This window comes from Pan paniscus, chromosome 9, assembly GCF_029289425.2.
Source record: "Pan paniscus chromosome 9, NHGRI_mPanPan1-v2.0_pri, whole genome shotgun sequence".
Lineage (NCBI taxonomy): Eukaryota > Metazoa > Chordata > Mammalia > Primates > Hominidae > Pan > Pan paniscus.
Window position 1 is genome coordinate 58,909,407 of NC_073258.2, and position 27,513 is coordinate 58,936,919.

At 42.5% G+C, this 27,513-nt stretch overlaps 1 protein-coding gene across 32 annotated transcripts in view; it reads left to right on the plus strand.

The window, feature by feature from the left end:
* CTNND1 (catenin delta 1) overlaps window positions 1–27,513 on the plus strand; it is a 65,325-nt gene that overhangs the window by 1,891 nt on the left and 35,921 nt on the right. For 9 of the 32 annotated variants that reach the window (XM_008951815.4, XM_008951818.5, XM_055094343.2 and 6 more), the window contains exon 1: window positions 6,718–6,967. The exons of 7 other annotated variants lie outside the window; for them this stretch is intronic. The gene's annotated coding sequence lies outside the window, so the exon portion shown is untranslated. Of the gene's footprint in view, window positions 1–6,686; window positions 7,041–27,513 lie in introns of those variants that run through there. 16 more of the 32 variants (XM_008951817.5, XM_055094339.2, XM_055094341.2 and 13 more) reach the window with 8 other exon arrangements.

Genomic DNA, 27,513 nt, shown 5'->3' on the forward strand with positions numbered 1-27,513 from the left:
TCCCAGCACTTTGGGAGGCCGAGGCAGGTGGATCACGAGGTCAGAGGTTTGAGACTAGCCTGGCCAACATGATGAAACCCTGTCTCTACTAAAAATAAAAAAATTAGCTGAGCATGGTGGCACACATTGGGGTGGCTACTGGGGCGGCTGAGCCAGGAGAATGGCTTGAACCCAGGAGGCAGAGGTTGGAATGAGCTGAGATCATGCCACTGCACTCCAGCCTGGGTGACAGAGCAAGACTCCGTCTCAAAAAAACAAAAAAAATAGAGACAGGGTCTCCCTATGTTGCCCGGGCTGGTCTCAAACTCCTGGGCTCACTCGATCCTCCCACCTTGGCCTCCCAAACTGCTGGCATTACAGGCATAAGCCACCGAGCCCAGACCAGACACAATTTATTTAGCCCAGTTCCTGACTGGAATCAGCTGTTTTCAGGGATGATACTAAAAATTAAATTATCTCAAGATTTTTTTTTTTTTTTTTTTTGAGACAGAGACTCCCTCTGTTGCCCGGGCCGGAGTGCAGTGGCACCATCTTGGCTCACTGCAACTTCCGCCTCCTGGGTTCAAGCAATTCTCCAGCCTCCAAGTAGCTGGGATTACAGGCACTCACCACCATGCCCAGCTAATTTTTGTATTTTTAGTAGAGATAGGGTTTCACCATGTTGGCCAGGCTGGTCTCAAACTCCTGACATCAGGTGACCCGTCCGCCTTGGCTTCCCAAAGTGCTAGGATTACAGGCATGAGCTACTGTGCCTGGCCTAATTATCTCAAGATTAAATATTTACAGAGAATGCCAACCCATGGTATAATTCTGGACAGCAGTTCTTTCCCCTGTGTATGTTAGGACCTGGGCCGTGGCTTCAGTTATTGCCCCTCAGTAGATGCTCTGTGATGTCTAGCTCTGGGTGAGAATGGCTGAATCCAAAGCCGCTGGTGACAAAGTGGGGTGAATTGAAATGAACCAGCTCCCACTGAGGCCAACTGGAGGTAGAAAGGAAGAAAAATGCCTAAGACAAGGGGAACGTGCAAAGGGACAAAACACAGTGTGCCCAAATGTCTTTATTGATATCTAACACCTTTTCAAAAAGGATTTGAGGTTGTTGGTGGAAATGGTGGCGTGGGGAGTGCATTTCCAAGTCAAGTACTATTTCCCCTATGCTGAGGCCTGTGATGTTGAGATGGAGAAAGAAACAAAGAACAGAAAACATTTTTGGTTGCCGTTGTCTTACTTTGAAGAAGAAGCAATTAGTGAAAGACATAAAACTTAGCAGAAGGAGAACAGATTTTAGATGTTGTCAGTAGCAGCAACAACAGCACCACACACACATACACACACACACACACGTAAACAAGCAAGGAAAACAAAAGAGAAGGCAGAACAACCCTTGTTTATGGCATCTGTTACTATAGAATCAGGACTTGATTGGGCAGGTAGAGTACCAGTATAGATGATTCTGTGGAGGTGTAAGGAAATTATAAATGTATGTCTTCTCATTAATATATTGCCATGATGATTAAATTAATTTTCAAGAAGTGGAGAGGACTTCTTATTTTTTTTAATCTAACATCATTTTAGTTAAATCTTGTGTTGGTAGAATTTCTTAATGCAGTCAAGGTGGCTCAGGCTGGTAATCCCAGCACTTTGGGAGGCTGAGGCAGGCAGATCACTTGAGGTCAGGAGTTTGGGACCAGCCTGGCCAACATGGCGAAACCCTGTCTTTACTAAAAATACAAAAATTAGCCAGACATGGTGGTGGGCACCTATAATCCCAGCTACTCAGGAGGCTGAGGCAGGAGAATTGGCATGAGCCCAGTAGGCGGAGGTTGCAGTGAGCTGACATCACACCACTGCACTCCAGCCTAGGCAACAGAGCAAAAAAAAAAAAAAAAGATAAAAAGAACTTCTAAAGGGATTGATAAATGGCCATCCTATCCAGGGCTTCAAAAATGACAAACTTTGATTGTAATGTGTAACCACCAGAGGGTGGAAAGGAGTAAAAATATTTTGTTTTTCTTTGTATGGATAACCAGTGGGGTTTTTGGAGTTGAATTTTTAAAATTTCTTCTTGGCATTTATAGTTTTAGCCTATTTTATTTTATTATTTATTATTTTATTTATTTTTGAGACAGAGTCTCACTCTGTCGCCCAGGCTGGAGTGCAGGCGCAATCTTGGCTCACTGCAACCTCCACCTCCTGGGTTCAAGCAATTCTCCTGTCTCAGCCTCCCGAGTAGCTGGGACTACAGGTGCAACACCACACCTGGCTAATTTTCGTTTTTTTAGTAGAGATGAAGTTTCAGCATGTTGGTCAGGCTGGTTGGGAACTCCTGACCTCTGGTGATCCACCTGCCTTGACCTCCCAAAGTGCTAGGATTAGAGGTGTGAGCTACTGCACCCAGCCTTATTTTATTTTTGAGACAGGGTCTCACTTTGTGGTCACCTAGGCTGGAGTGCAGTGGCACAAACACAGCTCACTGCAGCCTTGAACTCCTGGGCTTAAGCAATCCTCCTACCTCAGCCTCCCAAATTAGCTGGGACCACAGGTATGCACCACTATGCCCCGCGTGTATTTTTAGTAGAGAAGGGGTTTCACCATGTTGGTCATGTTGGTCTCGAACTCCTGACCTGAAGTGATCCACCTGCCTTGGCCTCCCAAAGTGCTGGGATTACAGGCATGAGCCATCACACCCGGCCTATTTTAAATGTTCATTAATTTTAAATACGTTGACCAGGCATATATAACTAGCAAGCTAAGAGACTTTATTCACTCATTTAGTTGTTGCTAAATATGAGTTACAAGGTTGAGCTCTGGGGATAGACCATGAGCAAAAAAGACACTCTTCATGGAACTTTTTTTTTTTTGAGACAGAGTCTCACCCTGTCACCCAGGTTGGAGTGCAATGGCACAATCTCAGCCCACTGCAACCTCTGCCTCCTGGGTTCAAGCGATTCTCCTGCCTCAGGCTCCCGAGTAGCTGGGATTACAGGTGGTGTGCCACCAAGCCCGGCTAATTTTTTGTATCTTTAGTAGAGACGGGGTTTCACCATGTTGACCAGGCTGGTCTTGAACTTCTGAACTCGTGATCTGCCTGCCTCGGCCTCCCAAAGTGCTGTGATTACAGGCGTGAGCCACTGCGCCCGGCCCATGGAGCTTATCTTCTGATGGGGGAGACAGAAGTATACATACACACAAATGAAAACAAAAGAAAAAGGAAGACAAAATACTTGCAAGTTGTGAGCAGTGATGTCTTCAACAAACAAGACCAATCTGTCTGTAGAAAATCATGTAACATTCTAGTATGTGGCTTTGATCTCGGAATCAATGAATCAACAAACATTTTTGGGCTGATTGTTTTCCTTTGGTGATTATCTTTGGCTTTTGAACTTGCTATGGAGGACTAGGAATTGATGGGGAATAGAGGTAGAAAATGTGATACAATAAAAGGAGAAGATTTTTAGGTAATGAGGCTTAAAGGCTGTTCATATCTTTGTTATAATGTATTCATTTTCAGCTGTAGTTTATTTAAAGCCCATCAAACAAGTGCTGTAATGCATGTTTGGTTTTTCAACACTTCTGAGGAAAGTCCTTTTTGGCCACTATAGACCAAATATAGGTCTATGAGACTATAGACCGTATATATAAGGGAGTGGATAATGACTACATCAGCATGATTAAAAGCACATTCATGCTGAGTTGTTGAATTCTAGTTTATCTAGGTAAAGAAAGGTCAGATTATGGTTGATAATGTGTTACTTTAATGTACTGAATGAATAAATGTGGTGCCTTCAAAGCAGATGATAGTCCCCTACCATCCCAGTCAACATACAGTAGTCCTGTTTCTAGGATTTCTCTTGACCTTTATCTTGACCATAGTGTAACGTAATAGAAAGAGCATGGGCTGTGGAGTGAGACTGGTGAGGGTTCACTTAGCCAGATGAGATCAGGCAAATTTCTTCACCTTATTGGACCTTGATTTCCTCATCTGTAGAATGGTTGTAGTACTATTTCTGTGGTCATGTTTTAGAAGTTTGAAGTACTGAGCTCAAAATACCTCTTACATGGTAGACACTTCATCATTGGTTGCTATTATTGGGCAGTGGCTCACCACTGCAGGTTTTTGGGCAGGGTAGTTACTGAATAATAAAAATAACGATAATGCATTCTTAGTGAGTTTATACTATATGCCATACATTAAGAACTTTTGTTTTGAACCGGAGTCTCACTCTGTTGCCCAGGCTGTAGTGCAGTGACACGAGCTCAGCTCACTGCCTCCCGGGTTCAAGCGATTTTCCCACCTCAGCATCCTGGGTAGCTGGGACTACAGGTGTGCGCCACCACGCCTGGCTAATTTTTGTATTTTTAGTAGAGACGGGATTTTGCCCTGTTGGCTAGGCTGGTCTGGAACTCTGGAGCTCAGGTGATCCGCCTGCCTCGGCCTCCTAAAGTGCCAGGATTACAGGCTTAAACTACGGTGCCTGGCCCAAAGAACTTTTTGTGTATTTTAATTCTCACAACAGTCTTGTGAGAGAGATATAGTTATCTCCATTTTATAGTTAAGGAAACTGAGGTTCAGATTATTTAATTTGGGTCAAGGTCACATAATAGTACATATATTTGAGTAAGTGTACTTACTTACAGAGGTGGCGTTTGAAGCTAGGCAGTTTGTGAAAACCTGTACTCTTAAAGTTTCATATTTCTTTCTTTTTTTTTTTTTTTGAGACGGAGTTTTGCTTTGTCACCTACACTAGAGTGCAATGGCATGATCTCGGCTCACTGCAACCTCCACTTCCTGGGTTCAAGCGATTCTCCTGCCTCAGCCTCCCGAGTAGTTGGGATTACAGGCACCCACCACCATACTCGGCTAATTTTTGTATTCTTTGTAGAGACGGGGTTTCGCCATGTTGGGTCAGGCTGGTCTCGAACTTTTGACCTCAGGTGATCCACCCACCTCGGCCTCCCAAAGCTCTGGGATTATAGGTGTGAGCCACTGTGCCCAGCCAAGGTTTCATATTTCTATTCTAGATTTTGATAACTTCATGAAGACTCATTTGGCAGCAGTCTATAGGATAAGTTTTAGATTAGTAAGAAAGAAGAAGGAAATCTTTGATTCATCATTGTCTTTGTTTTAGTAATCAGGGAATAACCATAAAATGCTAATCTTTGTCAAGCATGTTAAAAAAAAAATCCAGCCTCTGTCCATCATGGTCTAACAGTTTAAAAATATGTCCTAACTCAGAAAAATAATACCCCAATAATCCTTTATTTAGGTCAAATGTAAAAAGAGAATGTATAAGCTAGATCATCTTAAGCTTGAAGTTCACAAAGAAATAAAATGTTCTTTTTTTTTTTTTTTTTTTGAGACAAGAGTTTCGCTCTTGTTGCCCAGGCTGTAGTGCAATGGCACAATCTCAGCTCACCGCAACCTCTGCCTCCCGGGTTCAAGCAATTCTCCTGCCTCAGCCTCCCGAGTAGCTGGGATTACAGGCATGCACCACCACGCCCAGCTAATTTTGTATTTTTAGTAGAGACAGGGTTTCTCCATGTTGATCAGGCTGGTCTCGAACTCCTGACCTCAGGTGATCCGCCCACCTTGGCCTCCCAAAGTGCTGGGATTACAGGCGTGAGCCACCGCGCCCAGCATAAAATGTTCTTGACATGAGATTTACTTTCTTTACCTATGCTGTTATTCCCTCTAAATATATTGCTTGTTTATTGGATTTCATTTCCTCTTTCCAACAAACCCACATTATTTTGATTTGGGGACAAATTGGGAAGACAGTGATTTTCTTTAACAGCCCAGTGGATTCTGCTTCCTTCTAATTCAAAGTATGGAGATTAAAACTGTTAACAAGTCTAGGCATCAAAAAAAAAAATAGCTCTAGATGGGGCGTGGTGGCTCACGCCTGTAATCCCAGCACTTTGGGAGGCCGAGGCGGGTGGATCACCTGAGGTCAGGAGTTCGAGACCAGCCTGACCAACATAGAGAAACCCCGTCTGTACTAAAAATACAAAATTAGCTGGGCATGGTGGCACATGCCTGTAATCCCAGCTACTCGGGAGGCTGAGGCAGGAGAATCGCTTGAACCTGGGAGGCGGAGGTTGCGGTGAGCTGAGATCACACCATTGTACTCCAGCCTGGGCTCGAAACTCCATCTCAAAAAAAAAAAAAAAAATAGCTCTAATGCAATTAATCCAAAACAGTGAAACTGAGTTTACCTCAGATATCCCCTACCATCCCAGTCAACATATAGTAGTCCTGTTTCTAGGATTTCTCTCTCCTTTCTTTCCCGTCTTCCTTTAGGGAAATGCTTTGGGGTAGGAAGCAACAAACCAAACAGCAGCAGGCAAGTAAAATCAGCTCTTTTCTATTTCCCCACTGGGATAGTACGGAAGAGGGAGCAAGAACTCATCATCAAAGAGAACTGAGACTTAGGCGTACCATTCTAAAAAGCCCTTGTTCCTTGTCTCCCTTGCCTCTCCCGCCTCCCTCAGCTCTGCAGTAATTCCTCAGAGATTGTACAGTCTCTCCACTTTAAATATAAATATATAAATATAAATATATATGTATAAACTTCCCCCTGTCTTTCTCTCCTCTCTTTTTTTTAATTTTCTATAATAAAGTTTCCTATTGGATAAGGTCAGCTCCCTGATTTATGCCTGGTTCCTATTGGAAGCTCACAGGGGCTGACATCACTTAGGAAAGCGAAGGGGGTAGGGCTGCCAGATCAGTTTGTCACCACCCAGGCTCCCTTGCCTTTGGCTGGGTGCAACTTCCATTTTAGGTGTTGGATCTGAGGGGGAAAAAAAAGAGAGAGGGAGAGAGAGAGAAAGAAGAGCAGGAAAGATCCCGAAAGGAGGAAGAGGTGGCGAAAAATCAACTGCCCTGCTGGATTTGTCTTTCTCAGCACCTTGGCGAAGCCTTGGGTTTCTTTCTTAAAGGACTGGTTTTTAGAACTCCACATTTGAGGTGTGTGGCTTTTGAAGAAAATGTATGTACTGACGGGAAAAGGAGGATAAGCAAGTCGAATTTTTGTCTTACGGTAACCGGAGGGAATTAAAAAACGGGAGAGTCTGTTATGCTGATGAGTAACTTTTAAGCAATTATTTTTCTTTTCTACTTTCAGTACTTTGGCGGGGGAGATTTTGGTATTTTATTATATTTAAAAAGGTAAAATATACAAGACCTAGAAACAAACTTCTAGGTCTCTGTAATACAGGAAGCTGAATAGATCCAGAGGGGTAAGAGCAGGTTTGAAAATTTACATTTTGGTGTGTTCTTTGATTTTATTTATTTATTTTTCTGGATTAAGCTAACATATTTCTGTTTTCAGAGCCCAAATCAAAAGTTGGTTTTTTGGCATGTTGCATGTGGGTTGGAAAAGAAATTTGTCCGTGTCGGAACCCAGTTATACCGATGGTTCTTCATATGTTTCAAACTTTTTTTTTTCTTTTATCATTGGATTTGTGGAAGTGGAAAGTTGCAGGGAGCTTTGCAGTGTAAATGGTATTGTTTTTCCCCCAGAGAGTTTGAACGGCCCGTATCGGTTTCAGCCCTGCTGTTCCTGGGTGGATCCCTCTTACTTTTCCAGGTGCGGTGGGTGGGAGCCTCATTCTCCTGCTAGATGTAGTCTCCCTGCTTTGGCTTATAAAAGAAAACAAATGGAACCATGTTAACTGAATTGCCATCTCCTTCTTCCTTCTAAACTACCTTTGATAGCAAAGATTTGTGGAGGTGTTTGTTAAATCTGCAAATACGATAACGTTTGGTTTATGTGTTTAAAGGGATAAGGAAATTCTAATCATGCTTTTTATTTCACCTGAGTAAAGTGGCAACATACCTGAAAATATTTTCAGCTTTTTGCACTCTGAAAGGGCCAAGGGTGGAATAAAATTAGGTTTAGAAAAACCATTTATACAAAGTTTAGTGTTTAAAATACATTTCGGAAAACAAGGGAGATTTTTATTTTTAAACCAACCTGAAAGTTGTTTTTTGGAGTTGAATTTATTGTTTAGTTAATTTACCATGAAATCTGAAATCTCTTAGAGCTGAAGGCCCATGACTGTGCTTTCATATCTTATATTTAATCTTAAGATTTGTTTTGTTTTTGCAAATACATTCTTGCAAAAGTACGGATTCTAGATAATTATATAGCCAACTCATCAGTAGCTGAAAAACTAGGGTATTCTCTTTTTGAAAATGCGAATCCGCCTGAAAATTATAGATGCTGTCCTAATTGTAACAAGATGGGCTTTAGTGTGTAAGCTGCTCATTAGCTTTAAACTGGTATGGATCTTTAATAATCTGATTTCGTTCTCCCCTCACCCCCCTGCCACAAATTTTTTTAAGACTAGACTTCCTTGAATTTCTTTTCTAGAATGAGGGTATTTCTTGAAAGACGATTTCATCCTTGTGAAGTTGTGGCTTCAGGAGGAAACAGAACTTTGTTCCTCCTTCAAATATAACCTAGGCAAAGGCTGCAGGAAATTTTTGATGTCTGAATCTCATAATTATAACAAGTACAGTTAAAAAGAAAGAAAAAATACAATGTGTATAGGCTGTTGAACTGTAGTTCTTGTTTAATATTTTCCAAATTTTCTTTCAAATGTTCTCTCTGCCTTGACTCCAGCCTGGGGAGGTTTCTTGGATCTTTAGAGTGTTGGTCATGTTGCTTCCAGAGTGTCTGTTTCCCACTCAACCTTTAGGGGGAGGGATGAGGAAATCTGAAGGAGGAGTACAAAGGCAGTTTGAAAATAGGTTCTGGATGACTGAGTGGTGGTGATTTGGGTCTAGCTTTAAATAGTGGGCTTTGTGTAGCTGAAGTGAGCATCCTAGTTAACCTAGTGTCCAGGACTATTTCCACGAACTAAGGGTTGTTTTGACTGGTGTGTAGTACAGAGCCTTTGGGGTGATAAGATGGAAGATTTGTCTTTTACCTCACCTCCACTGGTTCTTTCAGGAATTATAAGGGATGCAGATAAGTAAATCTTTTATTTTTTAAATTTTTTGTTTTGCTCATTGTCTTGGTTTTGGGGTAAAAAATGATGATAGGTAAGTATGAGCTGTTCAGATATTTCTTTCCTTGTTTGCCTCCTATGTACGGTTGGTTTCTTTGTTATGTGAGTAAGGTAGTGGTCTGTGTTCCAGATTGCGGGGCGGGGGGGCGGTTCTCTTTTAGGTGGTTGGAGTTCTAGTACCTTTCTCAGGGTTCCAGCATGGACAGTCAGAGAAGCTCCAACATGTTCTCTGAGCTAGGGTAAAATTGAGACTATTGGAGATATTAACAAAAAGAAAAGCACTAAGTAATTACAATCCAGCCTTAGGTTTATGAAGTAGCTGCTCTCCAGGGATGAATGAGATAGGATGGATGCAAATAAATTAAGCATAGATCACTATCAATTGGAATAACAAAATGATTAGCTTTGTATAATTTATCTCCTTCTATTTTGGTACCCTGTTAGTAACTGCCAAGGCCCTCATTCCCCCCTACCTCCCCACACCTTGTTTTTAGTGTATTCTAAGCATTTTGCATAAACTATTAATTTCCCACCACTGGTTTTTTTGTTTGTTTTGTTTTTTAAGGAATTTGACCCTCAGAGAAGCTGAGGTTTGGTGAAAATCTCACTGCCTGTAAATGGTTGAGGCCAGGATTAACCCTGGTCTGACTAACTACAAAGTCCATGGACTTAACCACTAATATACTGCCATTCTCCAGAGAGAATGGAAACAACAGCTCGAACTAAAACGAGCCCTTGCTAGAGGCAGGAGTGTTTCATCTTGGCACAGGGGCAGTACTCACTTAAATTTCCAACTCCCTCCAACTCCCCACTACCCTTGTTGGGATAATGTATGCAAAAGATCTATTTTCCATAGAGCCCATGGGGAGCTGGATGTGCTAGAATGGATATTATTTTAATCTTTAGAACGAGAATCTTTCCATATCCATATGCCCACCATTGCTGTCCTAATTTCTTAAACTTCCTGGAATTGTGTCACACGTTGTTTGATTATCAGTAAAATTTCTTCTTCCAGAGAATTTGTTAGGTATGTGGTTTGGAATGATAGGATATCATCAACTTGCAGGGACAGGCTTGTAGGAGGTAGTTCAGATATTCTTGTCTTTCCCTCTAGACTATGAGCAGCTTGGGTGTAGGTACTGTCTTATCTCTGTATCTTTTTAGCACCTGTCTTAGTGTTTGGTACATGCTGAGGTGCTCAGTAAGCCTTGGTTAAATAAGGCATTTGATGAGAATCAGTGAGGGACTGATTTGTGGGGAAGGCTTGAAAGGAAGCAAAACAACATAGATTAATCAAATTGCAATGTACTTTTGCAACTTTTACTGTAGTCTGTAGTTTTAACCTTTTATGCGTCTCCTCCCTTAATTTTTTTTTTTTTTTTTTTGAGACAGGGTCTTGCTCTTGTCATCCAGGCTGGAGTGCAGTGGTGAAATCATGGCTCACTGCAGCCTCAAACTCCTGGGCTCAAGTGGTGCTCCCACCTCAGTCTTCTGAGTAGCTAGGACTATGGATGCACACCACTATGCTTGGCTAATTTTTGTGTATTTTTGTGGAGATGGGGTCTCTCTATGTAGTCCAGGCTGGTCTCAAACACCTGGGCTCAAGCCATCCTCCTACCTCGGCCTCCTAAAGTGCTGGGATTATAGGTGTGCCCCACCACACCTGGCCCTCCCTTATATTTTTAAGCAAAGTTTCTAGAGATAATGGAGGATTTAAAATTTTAGCTTTTCTTTAATCCTGTTCCTTTCTTGGCAAGTGGTACAAAGAATAGTATAAAAAGTAAGGATCTGGCCTGGTGCGGTGGCTCACGCCTGTGATCCCGGCAGTTTGGGAGGTCCAGGTGGGTGGATCGCTGGGCAACATGGTGAAGACTCCTCTTTACAAAAAATACAAAAATTAGCTGGGCGTGGTGGCATGTACCTGTAGTCCCAGCTACTGGTTGCAGCAAGCCGAGATCATGCCACTGCCCTCCAGACTGGGCTTGCAGAGCCAGATCCTATCTCAAAAAAAAAAAAAATAAATAAATAAATAATAAGCATCCTAGTCCGTTCATTTCATAATGAACTTCAACACTGAAAACCTTAAATGTTGCCATTTTCTAGGGGAGAGTATATTAAGACATCAGCAGAAAAGTACTGCTTTCAGCCCTGGTTGGAGGTGAATGGTTTCTGTGCTTGTTAATAAAAACGTTAAGAGCTTGGGATGATAGTTTTGAACATCAGTGTTTCAAAGAAAGTATGTTTGGATATCAGTGTATTTTTTAAATCACTGTTTTAGCCACAAAACTTTAGATTTTGTTCATGTATTGGGAAGCTTATGAGTTTAAGAACCGAAATTAGTTTTCTTGGGTAATTTAAAAGGTATTAACAAGGAACTTGCCTACAGGAGTGAACTGTAGGTAATAAGGATGTGACTAACTACAAATATTCTTTCATGTTCTCTTCCCTCAAAGAAGGGTTAAATGCCACACAAAGCTGAAGTAGGGATTGCTCTGCCTAAATTATGCAGCTGCCTCCAAGGTTTCCAATAGAGCATTGATGTAGCCTGGCAGGGAGATTGTAAGAAGGCAAGAACAACTGTTCTGGTTAGAACTAATGAGGGGGAAATTAGGGTATGGATTGATTTGTATTTAATTGTTTAATGTATTTTTCGGAAGTAATTTTTTTCCCTAATTCTACTTGGAATTGCATGTTATTATTAAATATTAAGCATTGAGAATGGGGCCTGAATTTACCACTTTATTCAGGGATAGTGTTCCCTGTTTTTAGGGCCACTTCTTCTCCAGTGAGCCCTTCAGTTTGATTGGTGTGGTGTGGACAATTTAGATCAGGCATATAGTGGGGGAATTATAAAGAGGCAAAGAATTTTCTTATCTTTTTTTTTTTTTTGAGATGGAGTCTTGCTCTGTTGTCCAGGCTGGAGTACAGTGGCACGATCTCAGCTCACTGCAACCTCCGCCTCCCGGTTTCAAGCGATTATCCTGCCTCAGCCTCCCAAGTAGCTGGGACTACAGGTGCGCGCCACCACGCCCTGCTAATTTTTTGTATATTTAGTAGGGATGGGTTTTACCATTTTTGCCAGGTTGGTCTCAAACTCCTGACTTCATGATCCGCCTGCCTTGGCCTCCCAGATTACAGTCTTGAGCCACTGCGCCCGGCCAGAATTTTATCTTAAAGCCTTCCTTGCTGGTCAGCAGTAGGTAATTTGGTCATGACTTTCACAAAACATGTCCCAGGTTGGTTGATGTGATGTGATGACAAAAGCACTTCTCAACTTTTTATTTCAAACTTGCAGGAAAGTTGCTCTAGCACAGTAACTCTGGTATACTCTTCATTTGCCTAGGTATCATTTGTTAACATGTTGCCACAAATGCTTTATTCTATATTTTTTGGTAAATATGCTAACCAAAAAGGGAATTTCCAATCTGAGACTTCCATAATATGGTGAGGCAAGGCAGCATAACATAATGATTAAGAGTATGGATGGGGAGCTAGACTGCCACGGAGGAACCATGTAACCTAGGGCAAATTGCTTAATCTCTCTCTGCCTTGGCCTCCTTGTCTGTAAAATGGGGATAATATTAACCATCTTATAGGATTGTTGTGACACTTAAGTTATTTAATGTATGTGAACTTTATAGAGTAATGCACAGCTCCTAGTAATGTCTTGTGTTTGCTATTAGAATGGATGCTTCAAAGAACTCAAATTTCGTTTGTTGAACTAATGCCCTTGAAGGTCTTTTTTTTTTTTTTTTGAGACGGAGTCTTGCTCTGTCTCCCAGGCTGGAGTGTAGTAGTGCAATCTTTGCTTGCTGCAACCTCTGCCTCCCGGGTTCAAGCAATTCTCCTGCCTCAGCCTCCCGAGTAGCTGGGACTACAGGTGCCCGCCACCACGCCCGGCTGATTTTTGTATTTTTAGTAGAGGAGGGGGTTTCACCATATTGGCCAGGCTGGTCTCGAACTCCTGACCTCAAATGATCCACCCACCTCGGCCTTCCAAAGTGCTGGGATTACAGGCGTGAGCCACCATGCCCGTCCGAAGGTCTCTTAAAACCTGAGAATCTGTGGTAGATGTAGGTGCTTGCATTACAGAATATATGGGCTTCCTGAGTGGGTAAAGCTAACTTTTAAATTTTTTTAATGGGAAAAAATTAGTAATAGGTGATATTGGAGAGTTGTGTGGGTGAGGTTCAAAACAACAGTAGTATGAGAATGGATAACTTTAGTAAAGTGAAGTGTTAGTGGGAGGAAGATAAACAGAATGATTTGTATGATTTGTGGACATCATTCTTTTTTTTTTTTTTTTTTTTTTTTAGACAGAGTCTTGCTCTGTCGCCCAGGCTGGAGTGCAGTGGCGCGATCTCGGCTCACTGCAAGCTCTGCCTCCCGGGTTCACGCCATTCTCCTGCCTCAGCCTCCCGAGTAGCTGGGACTACAGGCGCCTGCCACCACGCCTGGCTAATTTTTTGTATTTTTAGTAGAGATGGGGTTTCACTGTGTTAGCCAGGATGATCTTGATCTCCTGACCTCATGATCCGCCCACCTCGACCTCCCAAAGTGCTGGGATTACAGGCGTGAGCCACCAAGCCCAGCCAGACATCATTCTGTATTTGCAACCCTTATTTGTGGACATTTATAAAACTGACATGAGTTCATGAATGCTTCCTGTGAGAAGTGTGCTTCTAAGAAAGGAGTCAGCTTTTATATGTGGAAAAGCCAAGCTGTGGTCTGTGGGAAATACATATGTGTTAGATACAACCTTGCCTAGAAACTTGCAGGTTTATTCCAGCCTAGGAATTTTCCTTCTCTTTTCCTCCCTTTTCTTCATACTTAAGAACCCATGAAACTAGTGTTCTAAATAGTACTTAAGCCAATTTCTTTGAATAATTTTTTTTTTTTTACATTTTTATTTTAAAAATGAGACAGAGGCTGGGCGCGGTGGCTCACACGTGTAATCCCAGCACTTTGGGAGGCTGAGGCAGGCGCATCACTTGAGGTCAGGAGTTTGAGACCAGCCTGGCCAACATGGTGAAAACCTGTCTCTACTAAAGATACAAAAAAAAAAAAAAAAATTAGCTGGGCATGGTGGTGCATGCCTGTAATCTGAGCTACTTGGGAGGCTGAGGCAGGAGAATCGCTTGAACCCGGGACCCGGGAGGTGGAGGTTGCAGTGAGCCGATATCATGTCATTGCACCCCAGCCTGGGGGACAGGGCGAGACTCCGTCTCAAAAAAAAAAAAAAAAAGAGAGACAGAGTCTTGGTATGTTGCCCTGTCTCCAACTCCTGGGCTCAAGTGATTCTCCTACTTCAGCCCCTGGAGTAGCTGGGACTACAGGCACACACCACCTTGCCTGGCTATTTAAGCTAATTTCTTTTGGCACCCTGTAGCCTCCCACATTCAGTTCCTCACATTTATTTTACCTACAATTTCTTCTACCAATTCTCCTGTATTTTCTCCTTTTCTTTTGCTTTCCTGTTCTCTGTGGTGTCTTCCTTTGTCTCTCTTTGCCTCCTCTTGCCTCCCCTATCTTTTTTTTCTTTTAGGTTGGGTTTCCTTTTTTTCCCTTTAGGTTTTCCCTTAGGTCTTCATGGGCGTTGCTTTGCCTCACTAACAGTTAACATAAAGAAGTATTTCTGTTTCTTGTACCCATGTGCTAAAGGTACAACTGTTAGGATACCACTTCATTTCAGTTAGATCTAGTTTAGGCATACAATTGTAATCCAAGAAGACTGATCTCTTCTAGTGATTCAGATTGGTTTTATCTTTGATTTTTAGATTTCATCTGCATTTCTTGATTAATTACTCATTTTGGTTTAGTTGACAGTTGAGCAAAAAAAAATTACTTTCTCCGGAGTAAATCATCTGTTTTATTTATGCTTTCTATGTTGTTCTATGTTGTAGTGCAGTAGCACATTAGGAGGTATCTTTGTGGAGTGAAAAGATTTTTGTGGCTGGGCGCGGTGGTGGTTCATGCCTGTAATCCCAGCACTTTGGGAGGCCGAAGGCAGGTGGATCACCTGAGGTCAGGAGTTCGAGACCAGCCTGGCCAAAATGGTGAAACCCTGTCTCTACTAAAAATACAAAAATTAGCCGGGCGTGGTGGCAGGCGCCTGTAATCCCAGCTACTCGGGAAGCTGAGGCAGGAGAATTGCTTGAATCTGCGAGGTGGAGGTTGTGGTGAGTGGAGATCGCACCACTGCACTCCAGCCTGGGCAACAGAGCGAGACTCCGTCTCAAAAATAAAAAATAAAAAAAAAAAAGAAAGATTTTTGTTACACGGTTGGGCTCGGTGGCTCACACCTGTAATCCTAGCACTTTGGGAGGCCGAGGCAGGCGGATCACGAGGTCAAGAGATTGAGACCATCCTGGCCAACGTGGTGAAACCCTGTGTCTACTAAAATTTCAAAAATTAGCTGGGCGTGGTGGCACATGCCTGTAGTCCCAGCTCCTTGGGAGGCTGAGGCAGAAGAATCCCTTGAACCCAGGAGGCAGAGATTGCAATGAGCCGAAATCGCACCACTGCACTCCAGCCTGGCGAGAGAGTGAGACTCCATCTCAAATAAAAAAAAATAAAAAAAAAAGAAAAGAAAAGATTTTTGCTTTAGGAAGCTCATATTTTAAGAAACTAAAATATATTCTCATGGTTGAGGACATAAGACATTGTTATAGAAACTAGGTCAACTTCTCAATACCTTTATCAAAGCACCTGCAGTTCCCATTTCATTGCAAGTGAAGTAAATCTCATTGAAATAAAGTAGCTGGTGTATATTCAGTACACTTTTAAAATAGCCTATTTTAAAAGAGAAATTGGTGCCAGTCTGATTTCTTTCCTGCTTTGTTGGAATGGGGGAAGTTCTGTAACCTCATTGCTGTTCTGCTGTCTATTGACTACTTTGTTAACTGGGGCACAGTTGGCCTCTTGGATGTCTACCGTGCTGAAGGTCAGCCAAATAGGCAGGTAAGACTACCTAGGCCTCTTCATAGGCCTAACTAAGATCACAGTTGGAAAAAAAAAAGTGTAGAAAAAGAAAAGAAAGTTGTTTTTTTTTCCTAAAATTTAACTTTTTGTATTCATTGAAGAAGGAAGTAAAACATCTCCATTCAAAAGAAATTTGAGAGTCTGTTGTATGCCATGCACTGAAGTACAACAATAAACAAAATAGACCTACTGTTTGTTCTCAAAGAGCTTACATTCTAGTTGTGAGAGACAAATAATAAGCGAGTAAATATGTAGTATGTCAGAGTGTGATAATATTATTGAGAAAAAAGTAAAGTAGAATGAGTAGTATGGAGGAAAAGAAGTCTCAGGGTGGGGGTGAGGTTATTTTATATAGAGTGGTCAGGGAGGGTCTCATGTGTAAGGTATGTTTGAGAGAGACCAAGAGAAATGGAGGATGGAGTCATGTAGATATGAGGAGTAGGAAGTGCAAAGGCCCTGAGGCTGGTTATTGCCAATGAACAAAAGAGATTGAGGGGAGGGAAGGAGAAGTAAGAGACCTGTCCAGAGAGGACCAATGGGAATGTATTTTGGGGGAAGGGGAATAATGTAGGGTCTTGTATACTATATTGTACAAAGAAAAATTATCTCCACTTCAAACCCCAGAGACAACGGCTGTTACCGAATTTTTGTGTCTTTCTTGTAACTTGAGGTAGCACCTGACCCAACCTCCATATTTCTCCCATTGTGGAATCTCCATGAAAGTATAGTTAGCAGATAATTTGCATAGTAGCAGATTTTGCATAGGTTGATTACCCTTGTCTTAGAGAATGATAATAAGGCAGCTACTTAGAATAAGCTGATATGTTTTTGGGAAGTGGGATCAAAATTTTTCTTTTTCTTTTTTTTTTTTCTTTTTTGATACAAGGTCTGTCTCGGCAGTGTTAACGATCTCAGCTCAGTGCAGCCTCTGCCTCCCACGCTCAAGCCATCCTCCCACCTCAGCCTCCTGAGTAGCTGGGACTATAGGCATGCACTACTACACCCAGCTAATTTTTGTATATATATATATATATTTTTTTTTTTGGTAGAGACAGGGTTTTTCCCTGTTGCCCAGGCTGGTCTCAAACTTCTGAGCTCAAGTGATCTGCCTGCCTCGCCCTCCCAAAGTGCTGGGATTACAGGTGTGAGCTACTGTGCCCAGCCCCCAAATTTTTCTTTCCAAGAGAAATACTGTATATTTCTCCATCTTCTTATCTAACTAGTCAGTTTTCTATAAGCAGGAGTGACAGCCTAGACCTGTACAGTTTCCTTTTGAGGACAAAATTTATTGGTTTGGTTTATGTGCTTTTGACCAAATAGGCTTGCCCCACTTGTCTGCTGCTTCTCCTTTTGCTCATTTGACCAAAAAGCTCCTGTTTCCCCATGCCCTGATTGTTGAGAATTCATGGCTTTGAGGACCCCTTTATAGGTCACCATATCCGTATTTCTGTCTTGCACATTGGGAGAGATGATTATCCCTGAAACTAACTTTCCTTATGTTTGTTTAGGCATGAGAGGTTATTAAAGCACATCCTGAGCCACTTTACCTAGTTGACTTTGGAGTTGAGGAAGAAGCACCAACTATTTAGTGATTTGATGTTCCATGCATATACGAAAGTAAAAGGATATTTGATTGAATACCTATGTCTTGAATCACACACTGTTACTTTCCCTCTTAAGATTTCTGGTTTAGCTGGTCTGTCCCTCAGTGAGAGTCTCTGTCTCGTTCTCTCTTTCTATGTCTCACTCTGTCTCCTCTCTCTCTCTCCCTCTCCCTCTTTCTCTCTCTTTCTCTCACCCCTCTCCTCCTCTCTCTTTGGAGTTTTTAGCCCTGGCTCTTAACCTGGTTACCCTCTGTTCTTTCCTTTAATTATGCTTACCTGGTTGTCATCTGGTTACTTAATATTAGGGATGACCTCAACCAAGATACTTTTTTTCTTCCCATCTCCTCCTTTGTTCAGGTAACTGTATCGTCTTGCATGGGAAATAATCCAGGCAATCAGAGATTACCCAAAATTTTGAAATTGTTTTAAACAACTGGTTTATATGTATTACTTCATCATATATAGATGGTGTGAGATGTTTGTGGTTGTCTTGAGAGTTTTTTGAGATAGAGCTTTGCTCTGTCATCCAGGCTGGAGTGCAGTGACATGATCATAATTTATTGCAGCCTTGACTTCCCAGGCTCAAATGATCCTCCCATCTCAGCCTCCATCACATCTGGCTAATTTTTGTGTTTTTTGTAGAGACATGGTCTCTATATGTTGCCCAGGCTGGTCTCGAACTCCTGGGCTCAAGTGATCCTCCTCCTTTGGCCTCCCAAAGTGCAGTAATTACAGGCATGAGTCACTGTGGCCAGCCTGAGAGTACCTGAGATTATGTTTTTTTTTTTTTGAGACGGAGTTTAAGCTCTTGTTGCCCAGGCTGGAGTGCAATGGCACGACCTCGGCTCACTGCAACCTCCACCTCCTGGGTTCAAGTGATTCTCCTGTCTCAGCCTCCTGAGTAGCTGGGATTATGGGTGCATGCCACCACGCCTGGCTATGTCTTTTTTTTTTTTTTTAATTAAAAAATTTTTTTGGCTGGGTGCAGTGGCTTACATCTGTAATCCCAGCACTTTGGGAAGCTGAGGTGGGCGGATCGCTTGAGGTCAGGAGTTAGAGACCAGCCTGGCCAACATAGCAAAACCTCATCTCTACTAAAAAAAAAATAAAAATTAGCCGGGCGTGGTGGTGCGTACTTGTAGTTCCATATACTCAGGAGGCCGAGGCAGGAGAATGGCTTGAACCCTGGAGGCGGAGGTTGCATTGAGATTGCACTATTGCATTCCAGCCTGGGCAACAGAGCGAGACTCCGTCTCAAAAAACAAAACAATTTTTTTTTTGGTTTTGTTTTAAATGTACCTTTATTGTTTGACTTTGGGATCTGGGAGAGAGTATGTCTTTTAATGCCATTCTTCTTTCCTGAGTCTTCGGTGACACGTTTACTTGTGGGAATATTTCACTTTTTAGTTCTTTTAAAGACCTTTTGCTATTCGCTTGCTCTTACTCAAACCAGAAGTTAAAGTGGCTTGCATAAGTGTCAGAGGTAACCACTTGGATCCAGAGTTTCTGGTTCTCTCTCTGTTGTCAAGTGGTTTAGAATTATCTAGGGTCTTTAATGGTAGATTTAAGACTTTGGAGTTCTTTTGGGATAGAATATGCAACCAGGTTTTGAAAATTTGGCATAGCTCTTTGTTCCTTGAAGGCCATCTAAGATGTTTTAAACATAATTGGGTTCTCCAATCTGCAGTGTACAGAGGGATATCCTACAATGTAGCAACTCGGGATTCCAGAGAAGATGGTGCTGGCAAGTGAGACAGTTCTTCCTTCTAGGTTCTAAGTCTGCAGTACAGGAGTTAGGACTGTGCCATTCCAGCCATCCTTATATTTAGATTCATGCTTTCAAAGAGCCTCTAATCTAGACTGAATAATGATCTGAGCTGTCTGGTGAGCAGTAAAACTGGCCCAAATAATGTATTTTATAACCAGTGCCCTTTTAGCAAGAAAGTCAGTGGGTTGTTAGGGATAGGCCACTACAGTGGTTCACAACAGGCCATAAGAGTCTATGAGGGTTTATTTATTTATTTATTTATTTATTTTGAGATGGAGTCTTACTCTGTTGCCTAGGCTGGAGTGCAGTGGCGTGATCTTGGCTCGCTGCAACCTCCGCCTCCCAGGTTCAAGTGATTCTCGTGCCTCAGCCTCCTGAGTAGCTGGGATTACAGGCATGCGCCACCATACCTGCTTAATTTTTGTATTTTTAGTAGAGGTGGGGTTTTGCCATGTTGGCCAGGCTGGTCTCAAACTCCTGACCTCAGGTGATCTGCCTGCCTCAGCCTCCCAAAGTGCTGGGATTACAGGTGTGAGCCACCGTGCCCAGCCTATGAGGGTTTTTTTTTTTTTTTTTAAACATGAATTCCCAGACTTCCCTATAGAAACTGATGTAGAGGGGGGATTTAATTTTTTCAAAAAGCTCCCTAGGTGATTCTGATCATTCACGTTTGAGGATCACAAAACCTGAATATTTGAATTAAGCTTACATGTATATGTTATTTCTCAGGTGGATGGTTATTTAGTTAAGGTGAGAAGTAGAGCCAGGCACGGTGGCCTGTGCCTTTGGTCTCAGCTACTTAGGAAGCTAAGGAGAGACTTGAGCCCAGGAGTTTGACACCAGCTTTGGCAATATAGGGAGACCCCGTCTCGAAAAAAAAAAAAACACACACACACACAAAACAAGAGAAGTACAGAAGATGGTTTATTGTAGTAGACATGACGAGAAGGTCGTTAATTTGAAGTGAAGTGATTTACCTCTGTGTCCTGTATTGTTTTGGAATTAAAGATGTTACCTCTTGATTTGGGGGTTATGCCAACACTTAGCATGGTATGGAGGACTCGCCTATTGGGAGGAAGGGAAAACTTTAGACTGTATCTGTGGTTTTAAATTGTGGAACAAATTCAGGAGAGGATGTTAGCATTGAAATTTAGCTGGACAATTTGTTTAAAACTGGACAGGAAGGGCCAATGTTACTTCCTGTCTGAAAAGGAAGTGCTGGCTTCCTTCCCTTCCTCCTTGGTTAACTCTGGCCAACTTGGAATATGGGTGGGGGAGGGGCTGGTTATGTTAGTAATCGTGTTACCACTAATGTTCGTGTATAGCCGCTTAAGGTTTACTCTTTTCCTTACTTGAAACATGTAGATGGGTGCTGTGTGTGCTCCTGTTTCCTTGTTCTTATATGGGAGCCCTGTACTAGGTTTGAGTTTAGTCTGGGAAGCCTAATCTCTCAGACGTTACTTTTACATTCAACCTTATATACACCTCCCTTGTATTTTCTGACATTTGAAAATACACCAAAGAGTTGGAGGGAAGAAACTGAAACTCATTTGACACGGAGCGGGGTAAGTTGTGGAAAGGAGAACATAATTGGGCAGAGGGGAGTGGATGACAGAGGTTTCTTATTTTTGAATTGAGCCAAGAAAGCATTCCTTCTAAGTGGGGCCAGTTGGCACTGTTACTGCTATTTTAGTTCAGGCTTCTCCTTCCTACTGACCAGTCAATTGTATTAAGTGTTTGATGTGAGTTTGAACTGAGGTCTCAGGAGGGGAGGGAGCGAGGGAGGGTGGTGGTGGAAACAGCTGGTGCCTTCATCAAGCTATCTCAATTACTCTTCAGAGTGTTTGGGGGTGGGGGTTGGTGGCACAGGAATTAGACGTGTGTTAGCAGAGTCTCAGCAACTCTTATGTAGTGGGTTTGAATTCTCAGGCACTCTTAATGCTATGTGGGATGTTGGCTAGTTGGAATGTAGCTAAACCTTTCCCAGTCACATTCTTGTGCCTCGCCTCCCTGTAATTCTTTCAGCATTGGGCCTGCTTTGGAGAGAGAGGGGTGTGGGAAGTTAGACAGCAAAACAGATTCATCCTTCCTACCCATTGAGTATTCAGCTTAGGTCTTGGGCCCTCCAGAGGCTCTCTTCATATCCATTCATTATTCCTTTAGTTGGGCTTTCTAAATATGTCTGCAAAGAGTCTGAGATACAATTAGAACTGGGACCTCTGGTGAAGTTAAGTTGAATTGTAATCAGTTGGCTATACTTGTCGTCTTCCCTCCCTCACACCCCAGGATTACTGTATTTCTGAGTCAGCACTCCTTTTCTGTCTCACCTGCTCAATTTGATGCAGAGAACTTGCCAAGCATCCTTTTGGATTAGCAGCATTGATGTGGGTGTGTTCAGTTCTCTGCTTGGGGTGTGTCTTTTACAACTTTTTTTTTGGTATCTCAGAAAACTCTCCCCTACTAAAAGCTACTATTTTTATCTACTTTAGTATATCTACTTCACACCGTGGTACTTAATTAACTCATTTATTTGGCCTGGGCTATGCATAAGGAAGAATTGGATAAGAATACTAACAGTCATAACTAATTGTTCAGTATTCTTGAGAGATAAAGGGAGTTAGTCTGATTCCATGCCAAGTAAGAGACTGTTAACTTTTTTTGTGTATGCTTCAGTGATAGAGTTTGCAATGGCTGGGCTCTGCTGCTGAAGTTCCATAGTGTTGCTAAATATTCTTTTCTATTCAACCCTAGAATGGCTATTGTGTATATTACTGCCCTACCCTTGCCACTTGGTCATACCAGATCCAGATAAGGTCTAAATCCTTCTTTTTTTGGTCACCCAGGCTGGAGTGTAGTGGCATGATCTCAGCTCACTGCAACCTCTGCCTCCCGGGTTCAAGTGATTCCCCTGCCTTAGCCACCTGGAGTAGCTGGGATTACAGGTGTGCTCCACCATGCCCGGCAAATTTTTTTATTTTTAGTAGAGATGGGGTTTCACCATGTTGGCCAGCCTGGTCTCAAACTCCTGACCTCCAGTGGTTTGCCTGCTTCGGCCTCCCAAAGTGCTGGGACTACAGGCTTGAGCCACTGTGCCAGGCCAAGGACTAAATCCTTCTAAGTTGTCTGTTTAGACTTAGTTCCTTTGTATCATGTGCTGCTTTAGACCAGGGTTCGGCCCATACTACTTCTAGCAGATCTAAGAAGATGAAAGGAATCTAGGAAAAATAAAGGGAGAAGAAAAGACAAGAAGTGATAGCATATTACCAGTTAGTTCCTGGTGTGCCCCTCTGGTTGGAGGACTCTGCTGAGCATCTTGCTCATTTTATGCAAAGGGAATTGAGCCCTTTGGGCAAAGGGTGTTGCTTCTTTGGATTTCAAGAATCTCTAGCTAATAGAGCTTCACCTCTGTTTGCATTTTTGCTTCTGTGATTTAGGGCTAATTTCCAATGGGTTGTACAAGATAATAGAAAAATGTATCATTTATCTCATTCTTGCAGTTAGTGGAGGACCTTTATTAGGAGAGGAGCCTTTCTTTTCTGACTAGGCTCCAAATTTACAGCCCCTGACCCACTTCAGGGGGTTGTGAGCAGGAAAAGCTGATGTTGCTGTCTTGACCTCTTTGCCGCCAGGATTTGGCTTCTGTGCAATTCCTAGTGGTTGTCCTCTCATTCTCTAGGGAAACGGGGAACTTTGCTCCCAGCACCTGATTAAACTGCCTCTTTGTAGGGTGGAGTCCGCTGCCTTTGTTTGTTCTCTGTGGAGCCTGTCTTAGTAATCAACTCTATGCTTGTAGGGAAAAAGTTTGAAAGGCTGAAAACAGAGGTGGATGATAGGGAAGGTGAAGTTCCTAAAGTAGTTCTCCAAATGGGAATATTCCATTGACTGAATCCAGATTGGTAATCAAATTGCCATAATGGGATGTGTCACATGTAGCTGAGCTGAATTAACAGCATCAGTAGCTTTAAAACCCCTAATGCAGTGCCTCCAAAGTGAAGAAACTTGCCAAGTAGGAATCTTAAAAATTCCCTCACCCCCTCCAAACTTTTAGATCCACACACAGTCTTTCTGCTGATTCTTAAAGGCCTGAGCTTTGTCCTACGTAGTGTTGGCTTGGGGCAGAGAGGAGGGTTGTTTTCCCTGAACATGATAAGGAGCTGAGCAGGGCAAAGTGGGGGCTCTGGCCCGTGATTGGTAGACAGGATGCCCTGGAATGCAGTTGGCCTGCAGCCCAGAATCCAGCACTTTGTATTTGTTTGTTTCTGGGAGACTGTGGTCTGGTGCTACTGTGACAGGAAGTGAGAAAGCTGGGAGTGGGGGAACAGAGAGGGTCGATGTCTTTGTGGTTCTCCTGTGAAATCTCTTTGTCCCTGGAGAGCAGCTCTGCTACAGAGCTCTGCTGAGAAGAGAGCAGCCTTTGTGTGTCTAATGGGTCTCGGAGCATCTAGCTACTCCGAGGGATTAGAGAGTGTGAATTCTGACTGTGGCCTTTTGCGTTTTAGCACTTAAGTTATATAAATGGCCCTGATCTCTTAGCACTGGGAAGCTTACTGAGTTTTGTGTGTGCTGCTATTCTTTGTGGATCTCTAGGATTTAATTAAGAAAGGAATTCTAGAAGGAAATAGATGTTAAGTAATGTTCATTTGCTGTATATGTTGCAGGTACCTTGTTGGGTTTAAAAGGGACAGAAGGAAACAGGTAATGCTGAGGTCCTTTACATTTTAGATCTCATCCTTCCAATTGGCACCCTACTGCATACAGATCAGGAGAAACCTACCCGCTTAGTATTAAGAGTTACTAGAAATTCTCTAATGTTTGATCATAACTAGAGAATGGTTGGTAGTTTCCTGGGATTTTTCTTCCCTATGTCTAGACTGAAATAGCACCTGTAATACCCTCTCTCTTTTCTGCCCTCTTTTCTCCTTTGTTTTGTGTTTTCCCTGCCTTCCATTCCAGCTGTGAAACAGGCATCTTTTCTCACTTTGTGGATTGGGTGGCTGAGTCCTTAACTTTGAGCCAAGCTGGCTGGTTCCTGAGCACACACACAAACCCGCCTTTGATTGTCCAGGAGGACAGCTGCCCTAGAGGCAGATTGCTAACATACCACTAGAACAATCCTTCTTCTCTGTTCTTATGCTGGCTAGCACAATCTTTACTGCCTCTAGTTCCTTCTGTTTCCCACCCCATCTCTGATCTTTGCTTTTGGCTTAGTGAGATGTCACATTAAAAATGAGAGTAGGGATTGGATTTTTTTTCTTGTGGTAGGGTTGAGGGGGTGATCAGAGAATGTGACATGTAGCCAGCTTTCTAGAGCAGGCTTGCCAGTGGTAAGGTAGGTGATTTTTACAGAGTAGTGCCTCTTTTGTTCTTAGCACCTTTCCTCCTGAGTACTAGGTTCTTATAAAAGGGAAGGTAAATCTGAAGTAGGTTGCAAGCTACTCTTCCCAAATTGAGTAAGGTTTTGTTCTTTAAAGTGAAGATAAGACCCAAAAGTCTAGCTGGCTCCATTCCACCTTCTCTTGCCTCCTTCCCCTCTCCGTAAAAAAAATGTCAACTTTGGGTTAACTTCTTAATTGGAACTAGAATGACTTTTTTTTTTTTTTTTTTTTTTTTTGGAGACAGGGTCTTACTCTGTCACTGAGGCTGGAGTACAGTGGCACAATCTTGGCTGACTGCAGCCTGGAACCACCAGGCTCAAGTGATCCTCCCACCTCAGCCTCCCGAGTAGCTGGAACTACAGGCACATGCCACCACACCCAGCTAATTTTTTCTATTTTTTGTAGAGATGGTGTCTTGCCATTTTGCCCAGGCTGGTCTCAAACTCTTGAGCTCAAGCAGTCTGCCTGCCTCAGCCTCCCAAAGTGCTGGGATTACAGGCTTGAACCACCTCTCCTGGCCCGAAGAATGACTTTTAACCACAGGAAGCATAGAAAATTCATACTCTTTCCACTTTATCAAGAAGGAGCATGGACTTGGAATAAAATAGGAGTTTTCACTACTTACTACTAGTTGATGAGCTTGGGCAAGATACTAAATACTTCTGGTATATAGGTAGTATACTTATTTATAAAAAGAGGCCATTACCTCAGCAGGTGTTGAAAGGATTATATGATGACTTCAAGGGGAAGAGCAATAATGCACAACTTTCTTCCCCTTCAAGGTGGGATTTTCTTCTTTCAGATAAGGAGAAACATTTCCTCCTGCTATCTGTCCTAAAGCCAAGAAAGGACCTTAACACTTCTGATTGATTTATTTATAGATTGACATGCTCTGTCTCCCTGTTGCTTATCTCAAAAGGAAGACATACTCCAAACTTGATGAAAAGAATGCCTTATTGGTCTTTTCAGGGTTTTGAGGAATTGGGACTGTGTAAATCTGGCTCAATTACATGCTTCCACCTTTTCCAAGTTATTTTCAAATGATGGGCAAAGAGGTGGGGGAATGCCATAGATTGAAAGTTTGGTGAGAAGCTGCTATTTTCTTTCTTTCTTTCTTTTTCAAGATGGAGTTTCACTCTTATTGCCCAGGCTGGAGTGCAATGGCGCAATCTCTGCTCACTGCAACCTCCACCTCCTGGGTTCAAGTGATTCTCCTGCCTCAGCCTCCCGGGTAGCTAAGATTACAGGCATCTGCCACCACGCCAGGCTAATTTTTGTATTTTCAGCAGAGACAGCGTTTCACCATGTTGACCAGGCTAGTCTCAAACTCCTGACCTGGTGATCCACCCGCCTCAGCCTCCCAAAGTGCTGGGATTACAGGCGTGAGCAACCGCACCTGGCCAGAAGCTGCTATTTTAAAAAAGGAATGTGAGCTCAAACAGTTGGGTGACCCCTAGTAAACTCTAAGGTTAAGCTTTTCCATGAATATTTTTTTTTTTCCGAGTCTAGGGTATGGAAGGATATAAGGTGTCTTAGTTAATTTTAGAATTTCTCTTTTATGACATGAGACCTAAACAATACCTTTGCATTTCAATGAGGCTTTTTCTTATTTTTCATAGTGTACCTGATCTCTCTCCTCTTGTAGGAAGGAGAAAGGCATTTGGCCTCTCCCCTTCCTTTAGTCTAACACCTTCCTCTGTTTTTTTGCCCCTCCCTCTTATCTTTGTTTCCTTATCGGCCTCTCCCTAAAGCCCTGCTTTCTCCTTTTAAGGCTAGGTGAGGTGTCTTTGGCAAGGTTGCACAGGGATCCAGGTAAGTAACTCAGTCTCTTCTCAGGATTAGAGAAAACTCAGTGTGAACTGTCCCAGTGGAGGGCCTTGGAGAGGCACATGGATAATGGGGGAGGAGAAGGAGGCAGCCTGGCCTGAGAGATCAGGACTTGTTAGACCAGTCCTGTGTGTGCGTCATGCACGCTCCACAGAGAAGCAGGTTTTTTTCTTTCTGTACCCTTTCAGTCCTGGGCCCCCTCACTAGCTGAGAGCCACACCCTTCCTTGGCTTCAAAGCCAGCCCAGCACTAAGCCATTTTAGTATGTTATGGTTTAGAGGGGGTTCTCAGAATACTTGGGAGGGGAAAAGAGAGAAAAAGAAGAATGTTTTATTTGGTCTCAGAATTTAGGAGGTCATGATGGTGGAGGTGATTTTTTTTTTTTTTTTTAAGTTGCAGTAAAAACTTTAAATATTGACAGGTAGCTTTGGGTAAGGATTATAAGACTAAAGGGAGTTTAAGGTACCCTGTTGATGTATAGAGGTTGCCAGCTCAAATTCCTTTTAACAAGGAGTATTATCTTGTTTATATCTTTGTTTTTTAAAAAATTCTTTTCTCTGATGTTCCAATCAGAGAGAATGTATCACTCTTTCCTAAGAGGAGGGTGGTCTGCCCAGAGCCTTCCTTAATTCATCAGAGAGATCCTGGTGGACACCTAGTTTTTCCTCATGAAAATAAGACTTCTTTGGTCAGCCTTTTACCCTCTTTTAAAATAAAATCCTTAACTAAATTAAATTTAACAGTGTTTAATTGAACAAAGAACAGTTCACTAATTGGGGAGCCTTCTGAGCCAGAGTAGGCTCAGAGACTCCAGTGCAGACGTGGTAGAAGATTTATGGACAGAAAAAGGAAAGTGATGAACAAAAAATGGAAGTGAGGTACAGAAACAGCTGGATTGGTTATGGCTCAGCTGGCAGTTGCCTTATTTGATCATGGTTTGAAC